Source organism: Neofelis nebulosa, chromosome 10 (genome assembly GCF_028018385.1).
Source record: "Neofelis nebulosa isolate mNeoNeb1 chromosome 10, mNeoNeb1.pri, whole genome shotgun sequence".
Lineage (NCBI taxonomy): Eukaryota > Metazoa > Chordata > Mammalia > Carnivora > Felidae > Neofelis > Neofelis nebulosa.
In genome coordinates this window covers 37,430,928-37,450,350 of record NC_080791.1, presented here as the reverse complement: position 1 = coordinate 37,450,350, position 19,423 = coordinate 37,430,928, and the positions used below count along the sequence as shown (strand labels likewise).

The following is a 19,423-nucleotide window of genomic DNA, read 5'->3' as shown; positions in this document are numbered from 1 at the left end:
AAACCCTAAATGTATACTTTCTGTGCATAAGACGTGTCCTAGGCAATGTATGGGATACATGGATAAGACTATCCACTTCAAGAGATTTACAATAGAGAGAAAGATGCAGAAAAAGGAGTGAATTAAGTGTTACAATGCTGATGGAATGCAAAGGCAGGACTCATCAATTCTGATGTGACATAAAGAAGCACAATCTGATAGGAGGAGTCGTAACAATTAAGTTGGTCTTGAAAAATAACTGAAATTTGCATTTCCCTTTTGTCTTCAGCCTGTGCCAAATGTGCTCCGGCCACATCATCCCCACTTGAGAACACTGCTATAGAGCTACAAGATTATAGTTATTTGGTCTGCTGTCCAAATTATTGAAGGTAATATTTACAGAATATTTTTTACCACTATTCTAAATTACCCGGCCTCTGGTGGTTATTTTTCTGATGTCTGCTTCCTGATCACAAATGTAATGCCACATACTTGAGATTTTTATCACAGCAGCACCCCACTTCAAGGTACCCATTCCTCTATTGATCAGGGTAACTCTAGCTGATGAAACAAACCTCAGAATTTTAGAGACTTATAATAAATCTTTTTCAGCAGTTTTATGATGATAAAGGACTTGGTTGGAGTATAACTTTAAATAGTGATTCACAGATTTAGGCTCCTTCCATCTTGTGATTTTGCATTTGCTAGACTCTTGCAATCTCCTGAATCTAGTCAACAGATGGGAAAAGAGAGAACAAAGAATATACACTGCTTCTTAGAAACTTCTTTCTCAAAAGTGAAATACATTATTTCAGTTCACATTCTAATGATGAGAATTAATCACCCGGTCCTACCTTGGTATAGGCAATGCTGGAGAATGACTCTCTAGCTAGGCAGCTGCTTCCTAGAGACCACCTTGTACTATGGAAGGGGAAAGCACACATTTAGTGAATAGCCCTTTCTTAAACAAAAAACAAGCAATTCTTATAGAATCATGTAAGGAAGTTTTTTTGGTTTTTTTTTTTTTTTTTAATTAAAAAAAAAAAATTTTTTTTTTAACGTTTATTTATTTGTGAGACAGAGAGAGACACAGCATGAACGGGGGAGGGGTAGAGAGAGAGGGAGACACAGAGTCGGAAGCAAGCTCCAGGCTCTGAGCCATCAGCCCAGAGCCCGACGCGGGGTCGAACTCGCGGACCGCGAGATCATGACCCGAGCTGAAGTCGGACGCTTAACCGACCGAGCCACCCAGGCGCCCCAGGGTGTTTTAAAAAGAATATCAGGGGCGCCTGGGTGGCGCAGTCGGTTAAGCGTCCGACTTCAGCCAGGTCACGATCTCGCGGTCCGTGAGTTCGAGCCCCGCGTCAGGCTCTGGGCTGATGGCTCCGAGCCTGGAGCCTGTTTCCGATTCTGTGTCTCCCTCTCTCTCTGCCCCTCCCCCGTTCATGCTCTGTCTCTCTCTGTCCAAAAATAAATAAAAAACGTTGAAAAAAAAAATTTAAAAAAAAAAATAAAAAGAATATCAGTGTATGAGTCCAACTCCAAGAGGATCTGATTTAGTTCATCTAGGGTGGCTATAGTGTTTGTTTTGTTAGTTTTAAAGTTTCCACATATCTCTCAATATGCAGCTAAGGTTGAGAACCATAAGACTAGGAATTTGCAAGGTGCAGAGAAGATGTGGAGACAAGAGAATAACAGGTTCCTCTGATTGACTATGAGGTCAAAATTATATATCAAGACAAAGTGATGAGGAAGCTACATAAATAAGCAAATGAGCATGTATATGCACCTGTATGTCTTTGTAGGGGTTAACTATGATATCAGAGGAGAAAATATGGAACTTGGAAGCAGAAGACCAGTATTTAAGTCCCAGATTTATCATTTTTCAGTTCTAGAATTTCTAGTTGCTTGTTTTTCATAAGTACATATTCTTTCATATAGACAATAATCTGTTATTTAAGTGTATTAATTTTACTTATTTGAAAATTACAGTTTGAATTCTCTACAGTCTCTGACCCTTCCCTAACCTTTACTGAGTTTGTAGTCTTTCATGGAGTTGGTACTATTCCAACACTTGGACATTGTTAATTGTGCATTCCTTATGCAGCTGAGATTGCCTGAAACACTATGGTCTCTGCTTATATAGCATATATTATGGGAAGTACAGAAACATATGTTAAAGTTTGGTTGGAGCCACTGATAGAATATGCAATGGACATTATAACCTGTCAGATGGAGAACTTGGGAGCTTGTTTTCTTTGGACTTCTCTTCCCAGCTTTCACCATTTCACTATATGGAACACAGTTTTCTCCTGCATAATTTATGGTCCTCCAAAAGTTTACCTTCTTATTTTTAGGATGGCTATACTTTATTCTTTTAATTTTTTATGTATCTTTTTCTATAATGTATGTGATTGATATAAGAATAAAGCAGGTTCGCCGGGACGGCTCAGTCAGTTAAGCATCTGACTTCGGCTCACATCATGATCTTATAGTTCATGGGTTCGAGCCCCACATCAGGCTCTGCTGACAGCTCAGAGCCTGGACTCTGCTTCAGATTCTGTGTCTCCCTCTCTCTCTGGCCCTCCTCTGTTTGCACTCTGTCTCTCAAAAATTAATAAATGTTAAAAAAAATTATAAAAAAAAAAAGATAAGAATAAAGCACCCAATATCTCCATTTATCCTGATATCAGAAGTCCTGGCAGCGTGATCTTGGGTGAGTCTCTAAGTCTCTCTGAGTCTCATTAACTCTAAAATGGGGATAATAATTCAGACTGTTAGGAAGAATAAATAAAATAATGAAGAATATTTTGTGAATGAATGCTAGTTTTTATATTATTAATAGGAAGGATTAAAGGACCAGAGGCATCATAGATGATAAGAGTGAGAGAGTAAGTTAATTGAAACAGTAGGAGTTTGTGGTTGAAGGGAAGGATAATAAAGATCAAGATTTGCAACTTTAGGTATTCACAATGTGTTGAGGCAATGTATACAAATGGGCTCTGGCATTCCTTTTTCATTGCTCTCTGCTTCCTCTTATTACTATATGATGTGGGGACTAACCCTTTTACTCACATTCTAAATCAGAAGACACTTTTTTCCCCCCACATTACAGTTGACCCTTGAACAATGGGTTTGAAGTATTTGGGTCCACTTATATGAGAATTTTTTACAGTACTGTAAATGTATTTTATCTTTTAATTTTCTTTTCTCTGTCTTAATTTATTGTAAGAATACACTGTATAATACATATAATATACAAAATATATGTTCATCAACTGTTTATTGGTAAAGGCTATTAGTAGTTAAGTTTGGGGGAAGTCAAAAGTTATATGTAGATTTTTGACTGTGTGGGGCGTCAGTGCCCCCAAACCTTGCATTTTTCAAGGATCAATTGTATAATTATGAAATATTTGTAGATTCTTACTTTAAGGACAAATCCTGAAGGAGAGAAGGACATTTCAATTAAGTCCTAAAGGTAGTGAAGCAATAAAAAGATCAATTGTGGTTGAAAAGCCCTTTCATGGGGCGCCTGGGTGGTTCAGTCGGTTAAGCGGCCAACTTCAGCTCAGGTCATGATCTCGCGGTCCATGAGTTCGAGCCCCGCGTCGGGCTCTGTGCTGACAGCTCGGAGCCTGGAGCCTGTTTCAAATTCTGTGTCTCCCTCTCTCTGACCCTCCCCCGTTCATGCTCTGTCTCTCTCTGTCTCAAAAATAAATAAACGTTAAAAAAAGAAAAGAAAAGAAAAGCCCTTTCAGGTATACACACTAAGATTTAATGGAAAAGTTAATAAAGTTTCAAGGAACGGATAAAAAATCTGAAAAGGAGGAAGGGGATATTGAATAGATTAGTGACAAGCATTTGGATAATCTTTTGTCTCTTTCTGAATGAAGGAAATGAAAAATAATAAAACAGGAGTAATAACAATGATGGCAGATTCGTTTTGAAAACTTATTTAACAAATATGATCACACTGGGATGATTTTAAGTTGAGAGAAGTTTATGGTTTCAGTTTACTACTGAAAAGAAAGCAGTGGGAGTCTGCCTTTTCACTAAAGCATTTTCACAAAAGATAATAGAAATGATTGGTATTTGATGCCATTCTGGAATTAAAAGAATAAATAGCATTAAGCAGTCAAGTAGCTCTTCCATTCTCCCTTTTTATACATGTCTAAGACCCTGTGTGGATTTGTCTAGTATTATAAATTGACACAAGTAACAGGGATTTGTCTAGCATTAGAAATTGACACAAGTAATGGAATTGTCAGTACATATGTGAGGGGGAACAAGTGCCCAAATTTCATTCTTTTATTTAATAGGGCTTTTCTTGCATAAGACATGTAAAGAAAAGTCTTTGTTGCAGAGATGTATGAGGGCTCCATGGGAACTGAAAACAAGGCTGCATTTGATCATATAGTTAAACACCACTATTATTTCCTATTTTGATTTAAGTAGGACTAGCTTTTCTTTCTTTCTTTCTTTCTTTCTTTCTTTCTTTCTTTCTTTCTTTCTTTCTTTCTTTCTTTTTCTGTGTATTAAAGATGTTTTAACAAATGAAATAAAATTGAATGCCATGTGGAAAAATCAGTTATCCAGGAAATAATTTTTAAGCTGTATTTGTGCCCTCATTAGCAGAATTTTCTGTTATCTAATCTTAATAGGAAAAATTATGTTTCATATATTAAACAATCAGATGTCTCTTAAACATTTGCCCCCTTTTAACTCGAGGTCTTTGTTAGTTCCTTTAATGTAACTGTGACATCTTATCTTTTATTATTTGTTCACTTATTCATTCACCTCAAATATTTATCTACCTATGAATATTTACCTAGTTCATAACCAAAATTTTAAATAATTATCTCCTAATTTCTTCTTGATTTGTGTAATTATGAACTTGAAATTAAATCCTTATATATTTTGTATGTTAGAAAAATGACTAATATTAGGTGGTTATACTACTTCATTGATCAATGAGGTGATGAAGAGAGATACTCAGAAAGATTGATGATTTTAAAAAAAACCTTTTTTTAATTTTATTGATTTTTTTTTTTTTGAGAGAGAGAGAGAGAGAGAGAGACCAAGCACATGAGTGGAGGAGGGGCAGAGAGAGCAGGAGAGAGAGAATCCCAAGCAGGCTCCATGCTGTCAGCACAGAGTCTGATGTGGGGCTCAAACTCACAAACTGTGAGATCATGATGTGAGACGAAGTCAAGAGCTGGAGGCTTAGCTGACTGAGCCACCCAGGCGCCCCAGGTTGATGATTTTTGATGAGTTTTAGCATTCAAATTGGTTTTAAAACCAGAATTATTTTGAGATTGTCATTTTGAAATGCATATAACACATAACATTTATTCATTGATTTATATAAGTGATAACAAATATTCTTGTTCACAGACAGTTAAGATATTTATTTACAATACCCATTTTATATTACCTAGAGATGATTTGATGGTTTTAAAATGGAAAAAAATTCAAATACAAATAAAAGTAGAAAGTTGAAGAAAAATGTTCAATAATGATTAGACTCTATAAGTATTAAAATATCTACTATAGGAGTTTAATTTTAACTGAGTTTTCATAAAAGCTCTCCCAACATAATGGATATTTTCTTGAATTGCAAAGATGCCTGGTCTTTAATACTTTTTTTGTTTTACTTTTATAGTCATGATAGATGCATTAACAGCTATATATGCTATAGCTTGACAGAGTTGCCTTCTAACCAAGCTATTGTCATCATTCTTGGTTAACTAGCTTGAATATATGAATTTACCCCAATTAGGATATAATTAGGCTAATCCTGATTTGGGTTGACAAAGAGCCTTGCAGGTATTCTAAAGACAAAATTAATTTTCAAGTGTTCAATATATTTCTTATTAGTTCATAACAGTATAAAAAGTTACATAGCATTTTTAAAAAGCATAATACACAAAAGCTTCAAAATAAAAGTAGATGTTCATGACATTTATTTTCTGTTTACCAGATTAGGACACCTTTTCCTAATCTTTAGCATTTAATAACATTTAAAAAAATATACTAAAGGAAAAAAAAATCCAAGCATGAATGACTGTGATAAATTCTATCATCTAATGAAATAAAGTTTATTAAAGATGACTGATGGTGTCCTTTTTCCAAATCTGCTCAACACAAAATGTGTAGGATGGACAAGAATGTGGTTTGTGGGAGCCAATGTAGAAAATGCTTGAATGGTTAAAAATCAACCAGTAATTAACGAAGTGTACATTAACAGTATAATACTTAGTGAATATTTACAGGAGACTTACATATGCCTGACACTGCTCTAAATACTTGGAACTTAGCAAGAGACAGCTATATATTGTTCTTAGCTCATGGTAACATACAACCAAATTATTTTATTTCCCTATGGACCAGCTAACAACAGGGAGTGAGTTTGTGGCTCAATAAAAGGCTTAAATTGGTGCTAGAGTTGTCTCCAGATATAAAGAACTTCCTCTGGAACTAGTAGAGCTAATTAGACTGCCCTTCACTAAACTGTTAGAAGAGGGTCAGTCACTGCACTGGTTGTTGGATGAGATGCCCTTTTCAACTCCAACGCTCCATGATTCTTTTACACTGAAGAGTTGTAGGGAGAGTACTGATCAAATTCCAAACAGGAATAAAAATACTTTCAGAAGCTTTCATTTATGCATTCAGTGAATATTTACTCAGTGCTAACTATATATCAGACACTGTTTTAACGCTTGGGGATCTAGCTTTTACAATAGGTATGGTGGGTTTTGGAATGTAAATCTTCCCTTTGATTTCTGTGGTTTCAAAGAACCACATTTTGCCATCAAAATATGCCTAATTATAGAATCTAAAAAAAAAAAAAAAGAAATCCAGAAAGAATTAGACAACAAACATAATGAGACAGATAATATGACTCTTTCAATAACCTTTTTTGTTTAAATTGAATTTCATAAGGACTTGTTGTTTCTGGCACTTAGGACAAGATTGACCTTTTCCTCCCATCGATTTATAATTACTAACTGCCTAGTAGTGCACTACTAGGTATTTATCCAAAGGATATGAAAATGCTGATTTGAAGGGGAACATGCACCCGAATATTTATAGCAATATTGACAATAGCCAAATTATGGAAAGAACCCCAATGTCCACCAATTGATGAATGGATAAAGAAGATGTATACACACACACACACACACACACACACACACACACACACAGGAATATTACTCAACAATCAAAAAGAATGAGCTCTTGACATTTACAGCAATGTAGACGGAACTAGAGTGTATTATATTAAGAGACAAATACATGATTTCACTCATGTGGGATTTAAGAAATACAACAGATGAACATAGGAGAAGGGAAGGCAAAATAAGAAAACAGAGATGGAGACAAACCATAAGAGAATTATAAATACAGAGAACAAGCTGAGGGTTGATGGAGGGAGGGTGAGCAGGGGGGATAGGCAAGATGGGTGTTGGGCATTGAGGAGGGCACTCTTTGGGATGAGCACTGGGTGTTATATGAGAGTAGTGAATCACTAGGTTTTACTCTTGAAACCAATATTACACTGTATATTAACTACTTGAATTTAAATAAAAATAAAATTACTATGCTACAATAATAATGGATATCATCCATTGAGCATTTACTATGTGCAAATCACCCTGCTAGATTTTTTCCATGTATGTAATTTATTCTTCACAGCAATATTGTGATATGATGCAGGTAGTATAAGTCATAGTAGTGTCTCTTTTACTGAAGAGGAAACGGGCATGGAGAGGCTTACTAACTTACCTAAGGTGAAGTGTCGTAGACTCTAAGTCTAAAGTTCTCTTGGCCAGCAAAAGAGTGGATGCTGGATTAAAGCAAGAGATGGCTAATGTCTGGGAAAAGACAAGAGCCTCAAATAAGGGTCCTTGCCCCATATTTATTCAGATCAGAAGGCTTACAAACGTGATGAGTGTGTACAAAGAGACAAACTAGGAACATTAACTTGGGATGTGAGGGAAAAGAGGGGGGTTTGAAAATACACAGTATTTGGGGTTTGGGTCAATATAGAACAAAATCCAGGAGCTGGGCAGATGGGTAGATGGTTGTTAACAGCAGACAGGAGGCTCCATGCCTGTTGATCTTTGCCAGCCTAGGGGATGAGACAGACAGGGGGAATAACCTCAGGGTTAACAAGGCACCTTTTCTTTTGTTAACCGTCTCCGCTCCGGGATGCTTTGCCTGCAGCGCAGGGGTCCATAGTCTAATTCACCAATTTACCTAACCTGGCCCTATCCTCCTGTAAAAAGCAACTTTTCTGCTATAGTACTAAATTGGGGGTGCTTTCACCCTGAACATCTAATCTTGTTTATTTCATATACGTATGTATTTGGCACCTTTGCACCATTTCTATTTCAGGACTTTGTCTCTCCCTCTCTAGTTTGGGGGCTCTGCACCCTCTCTCTAGTTTGGGTGCCTTTGCAACTCCTTATTCCTGGCGCCTTTGTGCCTCCCTATTCTCGGGGTGCCTTTGCATCCCCCTATTCTTGGAGTGCCAATCTGGTTTACCCAAACTGAGGTGTGAGCACTTTATGGCTTTGTATTTCTTTATGCCTTGTTAACCCATTGGTATAAGCCCAGGGGATTCCCAAGCTTATCCCCCACAGTGAAGCAGCTAGTAAGAGATGATACAAAAAAACTGTTAAAAAAAAAAAAAAGCTGTGTATTGTGCTTATTTTCTATTTGGTATTATTAACCACGTACTATGTAACCTTTCTAGATAAGAGAATCTGTATGCCTTGCACACTGGTTCTCATTTGTTATTCTGCAATTTTAATAAATGACAAAAAGAAGTAGATATAATAAGATAGAAGAAGTAAATGGTAGAAGTTCAGAAATGTTTCAACAACACTAGCCTGGCTATTCTTTCTGATTTTCCTTCATAGACTCCTCTTCCTATTGAAATTGGAGGTATTTCTTAGCATTCGGTGTAGCAGCTCTACGATGGTCTTCTCCCTTGCAACATAATCCCTGAGTGGCCTTGTTCCCGATATGGATTCTTTTCACTAGTCTAAAGTTTTTTTAAATCTCAAGTCTGCAAAGTTTCCAGTACAGCCACTTTCCTTTGTGCCATCCAAATCGGTCTAGGTATCCAACAATCTAAGTACATTTGGAGTTTGAATTGTATTTTAAACTTGTGAGCATTTTTATCTGTAAAATTAGTATTTACAACCAGAGATGACATTTAGCTAATTCTCTAATTTTAGTAAAATCTACATAATCTTTATATTTATTGGTTAGTTTGAGCTATCTCAGTGAGGTCATAATAAACTCATTATTAATAAGATAAAACTAACCCCCTATGTCAACATAGATTGCAATTTATGTGAATATGTTTTCTAACAAATATAGTTCCCTAAAACATAGTTTTAATCTCAAGTTTATAAACCAATATTTGGATTCACTTTTGAACAATTTCAATATTACAGAATTTTGTTTCCCATTTAATAAAACTTTTTTTTTTTTTTTTTGAGGGAGAGAGAGAGAGAGAGAGCATGAGCAGGGGAGGAGCAGAGAGAGAGAGACACACATACGGAATCTGAAGCAGGCTCCAGGCTCTGAGCTGTCCGCACAGAGCCTGACACGGGGCTCGAACTCAAGAACCATGAGATCATGACCTGAGATGAAGTCGAATGCTTAACTGACTGAGCCACCCAGGTGCCCCCTGGTTTGTTTTTTTTTTTTTTTTTTTTTTTTTTGCCATTTTTAAGAAACATCTAAATGAAAACCTCAAATTGTGATGGCACAAATAAGTATCAATTAGTATTTTATGACAACTCATGTAAACCTCTTTTATCTGATTAACAATATATAAAAATGGTTTGTTGTGAGACTTATATTCTTTATGATAATAGATTTCCATTTGAACTTCTAACTAAAATGCTAATATTCACAGCTTCTGACTCCCTTTAAAATTTTTAGTCAAGGTGCATCAAAGAATTTGTAGATGAGGCTTATGACTATCTTTTGCTCAATGGAGTCAAGCAGAGGAATAGCGAATATCACATTATTTATTGGCTGTAAATGAAAACTAGGAATCAATAGAAAGGATTAAATCATGAGTTGTTATACAACTCACATATGCATTCGTTCATTCATTCATTCATTCTGTTTTTTATTTGACAAACATTTAAAAAGTATATGCATAAGGCTAGTTGGGATAGAATATCTTACATAAGATACAGCCCTTGTCAAGGAATTTAGACTCATAAGTATGTCTTCAGTATGAAGATCATGTTCACTAGAGTTTTCCACATCAAACAATAGGACCTTGGACCCTATAGTTCATGAAAAGGTCTTGTTACAATCTGTTAAAACGTACTAAGTATATTAAATGATTAGACCACCTAGATGCATGCACGTTATGCAGAGTTTCCTTTGAAACTAACAGTGTTATAATAGCGCTCCAGTTAATTTCACACAACTACTCTGAATAGTCATTAAAAAGTATTAGAACTTGCCAGCCCTGCAGCAGTGGGTGACACCTCTCCAGTAATAGCTCACAGGGAGGAGGAACCATTGCTCTGGTGCTGTGGTCCCACTGCCCACTTGATGGCTGCAGACCACAGTGGCCCGGAGTGCTTCTACTGTCTGGGCAAGAGGCAGGGGATGTGGGTCCGAGCCCTTCCACGTGGGGAACTCTGTCCTCCCCTCCAGGCCTACGCCCACATGCTCACAGTCAAGGAATGCAGCAACCACTGCAAGTACTGCTTTGCCAGGAAAAAAGGATTGTTCAAATGTGGAAGATGCAAGCAGGCATTTTACTGCAACAGGGAGTGTCCGAAAGACACTGTTAGGAAGACGATTGGCTTATGCACAAGATGGAATGTTCTTGCATGGGTTGTTTTTCGGAGGGCGGGGGTTGGACTGGAATCCCTCAGAGATGGTAAGGTTAACTGCAAGGATTCCGGCCAAACAGAAGATCCACCCAGAAAAAACACCTTCAGAGAAATTGTTGGCTGTGAAGGAGTTTGAATCACATCTGGATAAATCAGACAATGAGTAGAAGGACTTAATTCAGGTAACATTGCTGCTCTTCGTCACTTTCCCTCCAAGCATCTCCAGTTCCCTGGCAGTGATAACTTGGTGGTACTCTTTGCACAGTTTCACTGTAATGGCTTTACAACTGAAGAGGCAGAGCTTTCTCATTTGGGATATTTCCCTGGGCAATATTTCCTGAGGTTGCACTGATGAATCATAGTTGTTGCCCCACTGTCATTGTGACCTACAAGGGGATCCTGGCAGAAGTAAGAGCTGTACAGGATATCAACCTGGGAGAGGAGGTTTGTATCAGCTATGTTGACCTCCTGTACCCGACAGAAGACAGGAATGACCGGTGAAGAGAGTCTTACTACTTTACCTGTCAGTGCCAGGAGTATACCACCAAAGACAAGGATAAGGCCAAATTGGAAATCCAGAAGCTCAGCCATTCCCCCAAAGGCAGAAATAATCTCTGACATGATCAGATATGCACGCAGTGTCCTGGAGGAGTTCTGGGGGGCCAAGCACTACAAACGCCCTCGCGAGCTGCTGAATATCTGTGAGCTCAGCCAGGAGAAGATGAGCTCCGTGTTTGAATGACAGCATTGTGTACATATGGCACATGATGTACCCAGCCATGGGTGTCTGCTTGTGTATGCAGGACTGGGAAGGAGCCCTGTGATATGGACAGGAAATCGTTAAACCCTCCAGCAAGCATTCTCCTCTGTATTCCATGGCTTCCATGTGGTTGAAGCTGGGAAGGCCATACAGGGGCCGGGAAACAAAGCTGCTGGAGAGAAAGCGGTGAAGAAGGCCATTGCAATAAGGGAAGAAGCTCTGGCAAAGATCATTTGTACATTAATGATATCAAACAAGAAGTTGAAACTATGCTGTTAGTTTTCATTTAATGCTAGTGCAGAAACCTTCAAGGATTTGAATATTTCAAATCATACACCTCATTCTCTCATTTCTGCAAAATCATTGGAACGAAAACACTTGCTCTTAAACCTTACTTGTGGCTTACCTGGAAGTTGGTCTTAATCTTTAATCTTAATACCAAAATAAATTCTGAATGTTTTTTGTCCCCTAAGAGGTATGGCATGGTTTCATGTATTATCATACACTTTGGACAGAGCAAGTTTAAAAAATGAGATTATTTTTTCCTTCATGCCTGAATGATGAAAGAGAATAGAAAAGATAATGGTAAAAAAAAATATCTAAAATGCAACATTGTTCCCTGGTTTTTTCAATTAATAGATCTTATTTTTAGAGCAGCTCGAGATTAATAGAAAAATTATGCAGAATGTACAGAGTTCTCACATACCATCTTTTCTTACCGTACCCTCCTTACAGTTTATCCAGTTATTAACCTCTTGCTTTAGTGTAGCACATTTGTTATCATCAAGGAACTGATAATGATGCATTATTATCAACTAAGGTCCACAGTTTATTAGGGTTCACTCCTTGTGGTGCACAGTTCTAAGTGTTTTCACAAATGGGTAACACCGTGTCTGCCCTTACAGTGTCGTACAGAATCCTTTCACTGCTGCCCAAATCTGGTGTTCCTTCTTTAATCACTCCCTCTTTTCCTTGCTCTCTCTGAATGCTTGGAGGTCACTGATCTTTTTACTCTCTATTGTTTAGCCTTTTCAGGAATGTTATATAGCTGGAATCATACACTGCAGCATTTACATACTGGCTTATTTCCTCAGCAATACGCGTTTAATGTTCCTGCATGTCTTTCCGTGGCTTGATAGCTCATTTCTTCTTATCACTGGGTAAAATTCCATTGTATGGATGTACCACAATTTCTACATTGCCCTATTAAAGGACATCTTGATTCCTTCCAATTTTTGGCAATTATGAATAAAGCTGCTATTAACATTTGTATGTAGGTTTTTGAGTGGACATAAAATTTTAACTCATTTAGGTAATTACCTTGGAGTACCACTGCTGAATCATATGGTAAGACTATGGTTAGCTAGCTTTGTAAAAAACTGTTAAACTGTTTTCCAAAGTGGTCGTACCATTTTGCATTCCATCAGCCATGAATGAGAGTTCCTGTTGCTCTACACTCTTAGTGTTTCGCATTTAGCCATTTTAATAGGTATTGCAGAGGTCTCATTTTTTAAATTTGCAATTCCCGAGTGATATTTGATGTTGTGCATCTTTTCATAAGCTTACTTGTCATCTATATATCTTATTTGGGAGATGTATGTTTAGATACTTTGCCTACTTTTTAATTGGTTGTTTTCTTATTGTTGGGTTTTAAGAGTTCTTGGTGTATTTTGTATACAATCCTTTTATCAGATTTGTGTTTTGTAAATATTTTCTGTGGCTTTTCATTTCTTAACTGTATTTTGCAGAGCAGATGCTTTTAATTTTAATGAAGTCTAAATTACCAATGCTTTCTTTCATGGATCATATTTTTGGAGTTGTGTCTAAAAAAAGTCTTCACCCTAAGTTTCCTACTATATTATTTTACAGAAGTTTTGTAATTTTGTATTTTACTATTAGGTCTATAAGAGATTTTGAGTTAATTTTTGTATAGGGTGTAAGACCCATGTCTAGATTTATTTATTTTTTGCATGTATATGTCCAGTAGATCCAGTGCAATTTATTGAAAAGAGTGTCCTGTGTATATTTTATTGTTTTTGTTCCTTTGTTTAAGATGAGCTGACTATATTTATGAGGTCTATTTCTGAGATCCCTATTTTATTTCATTAATCTATTTGTCTATTCTTTTACCAAGACCACACTATTTTGATAACTATAGCTTAATAGTAAGTCATGTGGTGTTAATTCTTTTATTGTTCTTCAACTTCAGAATTGTGCTGGCTATTCTGATTCTTTTGCCTCCCATTTAAACTGTAGAATCAGTTTGTCTATATCACAAAATAACTTGCTGGGATATTGATTGAGATTTCATTGAATCTATAGATCAAGTTGGGAAGAATTGATAACTTGATGATATTGAATCTTCCTACCCTTGAACCTTGAATATCTCTCCATTTATTTACACCTTTTTAAATTTTTGTCACCAGAGTCTTAGTTTTCCTCATGTAGATTTTAGGTTGATTCTAATGTAAATGGTGTTATGCCTCTAATTCCAAATTTTGGTTATTCATTTCTGGTACATAGGAAAGAAATTATATTAACCTTATCTTGCAACCTTCTATAATCATTTATTAGTCTTAGTTCCAATTTTTTTTGTTAATTCTTTCAGATCTTGTTCATAAGTAATCATGTCACTTGTGAACAAAGGCAGTTTTATTTCTTCTTATCCAAACTGTGTGCTTTGTTTCCTTTATGTTTTATTGTGTTAGCTGAGACCCCCAATATGATGTTGGAATGTTCCAACAGGAGTGGTGAGAAGGACGTAGTTACTTTTTAAAAAGAAAACATTTCATTATTTCATGAATGTGATGGCAGACGAGGCAATTTAGCATCAGATTAGATTAAAATATGAAATGTAATCAGGTAGAGAAGTCTCTTGTAGAAAAATTTTACAGAGAAAACCAATTTAAATATTCTTTGCAGACAGTAATTCCTGATTTATATAATGGATCAAAATGAGATTTTTTTTTCTGTTCTATTTAAGTCAGTGTCCATAAACCACATAAATCAATTGAATGGGGAAACCTCTCTTATTTCAACTACAAGGAAGGCCTCCAAAGGAATAAAAAAAAAAATCCATGAACACCCTTCCCCCCCCAACACACACACACGGGAACATATAAAACATGTAAAATGTTTTCCTACTTCCGAATTTAGTTTGATAGTAAAAAGTAATTAAAAAAAATCAAACATTTAGTGAATATTATGGAAAGAAATGGAGAAAGGAGAGCCAAACTAAAGGGAAAAGAAAAAAATACTTCTTGAGCCTAGTTACGGACTACCCAGATACCACGGCTGTATTAATATTTTTTTAATGAAAAAACAGAAGATATGAAGAAGTAGTAAAAACGACATATCAACCTGTTTACAAGATGAATGCAGACACACATTTATTTGGCACTGAGGTTGCAATCAGGTATTAGACACAATTTAATGGGAGAGACAATTACAGTGACATATCAAATCACAACAGGGGAGGCATACATACAGAGCAACAGAGGAACAAAGGGAAAAGATAATAGATATCTGGAAGATCACACACACACACACACACACACACACACACACAACATGAAGCTCCATATAAAAGACAAAAGCCTACAGCCAGCAGAAACACAGACATGATTCACACACCACTGTCCCATTTTAAGGTGGAAATCCTACTATAATTTTGTTACATAGGTGTTTTTGACTTTACACGATTCTTCCATTTGGAAGCATGGATGATCTTGCAATATAAATTTTTCACACACAAAAAAGCAGAAGTTAAGCCCTCTGGAGAAAGTTCAGTTTAAAAAAAAAAAAAAGACATTTTAAATGGAGTAACATCACCATCTTGTGGTGTTTCAGAATATTGACTCTGCTTTTTAACGACATTTTGAGTTTATGTAGTTCTACGTAAAATATAGCTAACTTGATTATTTGTGAAAATAATCTAGATTACATATGACATTACCAGACTCAGAACAAGAACAAAGAAGTGATCCATCTACATACATTTGTAATTAACTTTCCATGAATTTATTACCTACAGATTTCTTTTTTTGTATTACAGTTCCTCTGTTACTTTCTTGCACTCTACGAAGTAATAAAAAATGGGGACCTCTGCCCCCTGCCCAATGCTTATTTTGCTAAAATCCCTTCCCTCAGGGGACTGAGACCCTTTCGGTTATCTACAATGTGGAATAAAATCTCTAAAAATGCATGCTTAGGAATGTTAATATATACTCGGTTCTATATTTGATGTTTTTTGCTTCCTGGCTTGGTTCTTTAGCATATAAGGTTTCATTATTAGTCAATTTAGGATTTAGTAGCATTCCCTGAACTGGCTCTGATGTGCCCAAACTGTGTAACTAGAACATAAAAGTCAGGATTATGAGAGATAGCTCCCATTCGTCAGATGCTTACAGTCTTGCTGCGGATGTAGACATACACACAAGAACCACATGAACAAAACAAAACAAAACAACAAAACAAAAGAAAACAAAACAACAAAACAAGGTTACATAGAAGTTATCTTGAAATGCCATATCACGTTTTGCAGTTCTTTCCCTCCAGCTTTTGCCTCAGTCATTAAATTGATCTGATAAACTCCATTAGGGAAGGATTTACTAGGCCCTTACCATTTTCGTAATACTTGGTGCCATGAAAGATATAGTAGAAGGTGCAGGAAAAAAGATTCAAGGCACTTATAATCTAGTTGGGGTGACTAACAAAATGTCTTAGAGAATGTAAATGCTTGCAGCTATAACATAATACACGAAAGTTATGTATGGAAAAAATGGGAGTTTTGGGTTTTTTCAGGCTCCTCATTCATACTTTAAATATATTCTAAAATATAAACATAAAGGGTGACTGGGTGGCTCATTCAGTTAAGCCTCCAACTTCAGCTCAGGTCATGATCTCACCATTTGTGAGTTTGAGCCCCACGTTGGGCTCTGTGCTGACTACTCAGAGCCTGGAGCCTGCTTTGGATTCTGTGTCTCTCCCTCTCTCTCTCTGCCCCTCCACCACTCATGCTCTGTCTCTTTCTCTCAAAAATAAATAAACATTAAAAAAAATAATAAATAAAATATAAAGATAAGATCAAGAAAAGTCAGAAATGACTGAAGAAAAAAAAATCATAAAACCACTCCATTAACCCAAGTATTTAGTATTTTGGTGTACAAAAGTCTTTTTCCCCACTTCAGAATCCTTAAAAACTATTGTGTAGGAGAATCTGTAGCTGAAGAGCTTAAGATCATATGTTGAAATTAAGACAGGACAGTGAAGGTCTTTACTTTTTTTCTTTTCTTTTTTTTTTTTTTTAAAAATCGAATTAGAAAATACTTAGAAATGAATCTGACAAAAGGCTCACGTTTTTCTTGAAGAAAACTTCAAAATAAGCAGAGGAACATAAAAGACGCTTGCTTAAGCTCTTGATTAAGTTCTGGGGCGCAAAGTCATAATACTATAAAGCAGTAAATTCTCCTCAAATTAATCTATAAATAGAAGGCAATTGCCATTGAAATTCCAGCTTTCCAAAGTGGCTCTAAAGTTAACTTTAATAACTAAATATTAAATAAAAGTTAACATTTTTTTCTGAAAAAAAAAAAAGGAAGTGGGCAAAGCCACACTATACAATTAAAACTAAAATTGCCTGATGTTGGAAGAGGAAGATAAAGACAGATCAATGAGGCTAGAAAATCCAGAAACAGGTTAAGTTATGTAGTATAAGAATTCTGTAATATTCCAGATCAGTAAGGAAAGGAAAGAGTGAATTTGACATCCTTTTTGGTAACAATTGATCCAACATTAAAAAGTAATTCACATTCTTACTCTGTTCCAAGTACCATCCAATTTCTAGATGGATCAAAGTTTTAGCTATTAAAAATTGAAATAATAAAATTACTGAAAAAATAAATAATTATATAACCTTACAATGGTAGACTTTTCTAAATGTGACCTTAAAGATAGAAACCAGCAAGCAAAATTTGGTTGGTTTTATGAACTTAATATTAGTTGAATAAATAAATGTTAAAAAAATCTGTGAACTTTTTGGGAAGAGAAATGAACGGTGACAAATTACAACACATATAGGAGGCCAGCTTATTCTAATGTCTGTCATACAAGAGATCTTTTCTCTGCCCCAAAGAAGCAGGCCAGAAGCTACACATGGAGACACCCTGCAAAAGCCCCCCCATGAAATTGACAGAGGAAGCCTGAACTCAGATAGTTGCCTTATATAGAAATGACAGCTGCTGTCTAAAGTAGCCTTAAGGGAAGGACTGTTTGTTTGTTAATGTTGTAATTCCTTTTACTTATTCCTGTCTTCAGTAAAGTTAAGAGGCAGAACCTGGTTTCGGCTGTGATAAAGAGAATTAAGCAAAACCTTTATCCACGCTTATAAAATGAGAGGAGTAACCCCACTTGAACCTCTCCAGAAAAGCATATGAAATTGGTATGGGGCACCACAGTTTTCAAAGCAGCTCTGATGTACGGCCACACCGAGAACCACAGCGTTAGAGGCTGGTGTGAGAGGGGTGGTGGCAGCGGGTCTGAGGTGATTCCACAGGCACCTAATTGTTGGCAGCACAGCCAGCTGTGTGCAGGGGTCCTTGGCTAGGAGGATAACCACAGTCCAGACTCGAGAAGGAGCATGAGCCAGACGCTGACAAGAGAGTGGAAATGGTATGCTTCCTGGAGGGTACTCCTAGGAGGGGACCTGTGACCTTGCCTTTATGATCATGGTCTTTCAGGTTACATAACAATTCTTGTGAAGAACTGTCTACAGAGAGACGTATCTAAGCTCTGGGAGTCTGAAGTCACATGATATCAGAACGATGCATTGACTACAGCTGATAGCGATTAAAGCTACTGCCCTATTTGTGATGTATGCATGAGTTAGAAAGATAGGAAAATCTGAGAACCTTTCCAGATAAAAGGATAGTAAAGAGATATAACAATGAAACATTGTATGAGATAATGGAGTGGAAACCAAGTTACCATAAAGGCTACCATTGAGACAATTGATGAAATTTGAATATGGAAGGTGGAGTCCATAATAGTGTTGTATTAATGTTAAATGTCTTGATTTTGATAATTGCCATCCAGTTCTGGAAGAGAATGGCCTTACTTTTAGGACAGAAACATGCAAGGATTCAGAAGTAAAGATGCATAATGTCTCCAACCTACACTCAAGTGGTTTTAAGTAAAAGGCACATATAAAATATATATACAGAGGAAAAAAAAACACATGGGGCAAAATGTGGCAATTGACGAATTTGGATAATTGGTATACAGGAATTCGTTTTCCTATTCTTTTAACTTTTCTGTAAGTTTGAAATTATGTTTTAAAAGTTATCAAAGCAAAAAATAAATAAATAAAAAGTTGCCAAAGAAAAACTCAACATGAAAATAGTCCCAAAGAAGAGAATACAAAGAGTTTGATACAGGAGAAAGTTGGTAGGGCTGGAATGTGTTGAAGGATTGTAGGACAGCAAACAATGGGGAAGAGAGGAGGGAATAGAAGTAGGGGTCAAATTGTGCAGTTTTCACAGGCCCTGGTAAGGAGTTTGGATTTAATTCTAATAGCAAGTCACTATAAATTTCTGAGCAGGGCAGTTACTTCCAGGGAATGATTCTGCTTGGAGCTGCTTAGGCTGCATGTCGGCCTCTGGATAACTCAGTCATGGTGTCTACAGAAAGGAGGAAAGGAATAGCTAGGCCTCTTGAACCTCTTGGCAGGAGGAGAAGGATGGAGGTAAAACACCCCACAGGGAGCCTATGGGACAGCCAGAACAATAATGGCCATTGCCCAGACCTTGTC

The 19,423-nt window shown here is 36.5% G+C and overlaps 1 pseudogene; it reads left to right on the top strand.

The window, feature by feature from the left end:
- The first annotated feature begins 9,703 nt into the window (after positions 1 to 9,703).
- Positions 9,704 to 19,125, top strand: LOC131487102 (N-lysine methyltransferase SMYD2-like; annotated as a pseudogene).
- Positions 19,126 to 19,423: the final 298 nt, after the last annotated feature.